Here is a 2086-nt window from a genome sequence, read left to right on the forward strand (position 1 = left end):
TGCAAAGATAAAATAGTCTGTTAATAAATATTTTATTTTTATGCTAAAGAAATGCGTAAAATACAATCAATAAAATAGCTGTCTCTCTCTAATATTAACATATAAAAGTGAAACTATGATGTTGATAAGGTAAACATATGCACGGCCAATTAAATATTAATTATTCAACTAAGCAAAGCCTAACAAGTGACTGAATTAAGGTTATGTCATGTTTATATGACCGTAAACGACCGTTATGTTTATAAAATAGCAAATTAACAAACAACGATTAATGAAAATTATTCTATTTAAAGAACTACAACATTTAACTACATTCACTACATAAAATAATTTTTATTCTATTGAGAAATCGTATATATGTTAAATTTTTTTTTTTTCACTAGAGGTGAAATTGAAAAGAGAATCTTTGATGTGAAGCCTAATGCATTGTTTATATTGCGAAATCGTAGTAACAAATCAGACAGTAAGTTACATTTCCATCCTGCTCTTTGAACTCGTGATGTCACGGTAGTAGATCAAAAACATAATGACTTTGAAATCGTTATGACAGTTTTACTCGAAGAAGCTATAAAGTTATACAAATGAGGTTTTAGGGTTGTAAAGTAAGCAAGAAGGAGAAACAAATAAGGCACCTAGCCTGTTACGGTTGGCGAACTTTCTTCACAGCGACTAAACAGTTTGTACTTTTCTGCTTTAACTTTAAGGATTTTATTAGTATAAACTTCTGATTGATTACTAGTACTACATAGTACATTCTATTATTTTGGCATTAATTGCAACGGTTGTAACTAAATCGGAAATACTTTATACAAAATCTACCGAACACATACACCGATACAGATTGTACTTTGAAGTAAAAAAAGACAGTTAAGACTTTTGTGGAATTGTTGAAGTCAATGGACTAAAGACAATAAATTAATATCCTTACTCCATTAAGGCTAATTATTCCACGTGGTAAGGGGTTATTTACGCGACAAAAGTTGGATTAACAATCTACTGTCATCTGATTAGTTGAAGTTGTAACTTGTGAGTTGCAGTCGTACTGTATAGTGTAAATCATTTACTAAATGTTATACTGGGCTCTGCACTGGCTGTAACTGTAAGAGTTAGCCCTAAACAAATGTAATAATTCTTTGTACATGTTAAAACACAGGTTATATCCTGGGACACGTTCCTTTGTATATTTGTACGGGAGTGTTGATTACAGCTATATCTGTGAGATCCAAAGTTACAATAGTTAATTTATTCTGCTGTTATATTCTTAGCCTTTAGGGAGGCTGAAACGTTGATCAGTCTAAGTTTCAGAACTTTCCACTGACAAATTAGGAACCAATTGCATTTTGCTAAATGTCTTGCATGTTTTATATGTAAGTATCTTCTTCCATGAATGAGATACTTAAAAGTGTGCCAGAAGCTATGTGGTTCTCGAATTTTTGTGTAACCCAACCAACTTTGCTTTCTGGTAAGGTCAGTCAATGATTTGAGTTACTCCAACTTTTTCATGATTAGCAATTAAGATTTTTTTTTTACCATTTGTAGCTAAACATCAGCTGTCCATAAGGGTTTATGAACTTCCAAATCTAGAGTAACTTGATAGTAGTAAAAAGGTATGTTCTCTATTTTCGGGCTGTGGGAGATATAATGAATGGGAGCTAAATTAAAATGGTGAATACCAGTGATACTATAAGACTTCTTAACAGATAATTACATTTTTAACCGTGAAGCTAATTATGGCATGAAATAAAATACAACTTGTGAACTGTCGTACACTTCAGGAGAAAATTTGTTTTATGTTTATGTCGATGAAATTGTGATCCTGCTTTCTTGTATCAGACAAATAAATATTATTAAAACTTATTGAAGTAAAATAATAATAGTTTGGTAAATGGATATTATGGTTTGTCTGAGTTGGGGGTTACCAAACTAGAGGTCACAGACCTCTAAAGCCACAAGAAAGTTTCAGGGGTCATAGCAAATACACAGGTTTTTTAGCAAAAAACAATATTGCAGGTTAGATACTATTTTTATGGTTATGTTCAGGAAACATGATTTGGTGTTTTTCTTTTCAGGTTTTTTTTTTTTTTTT

The 2086-nt window shown here is 31.3% G+C and overlaps 1 protein-coding gene across 1 annotated transcript in view; it reads left to right on the plus strand.

The window, feature by feature from the left end:
* Window positions 1-399: 399 nt before the first annotated feature.
* Window positions 400-2086, plus strand: part of LOC106475992 (zinc finger protein 227-like) — a 5254-nt gene continuing 3567 nt past the window's right edge. The window contains exon 1 of the mRNA XM_022379979.1: window positions 400-463. The gene's annotated coding sequence lies outside the window, so the exon portion shown is untranslated. The remainder of the gene's footprint in view (window positions 464-2086) is intronic.

Source organism: Limulus polyphemus, unplaced genomic scaffold (genome assembly GCF_000517525.1).
Source record: "Limulus polyphemus unplaced genomic scaffold, Limulus_polyphemus-2.1.2 Scaffold9589, whole genome shotgun sequence".
Classification (NCBI taxonomy): Eukaryota; Metazoa; Arthropoda; class Merostomata; order Xiphosura; family Limulidae; genus Limulus; species Limulus polyphemus.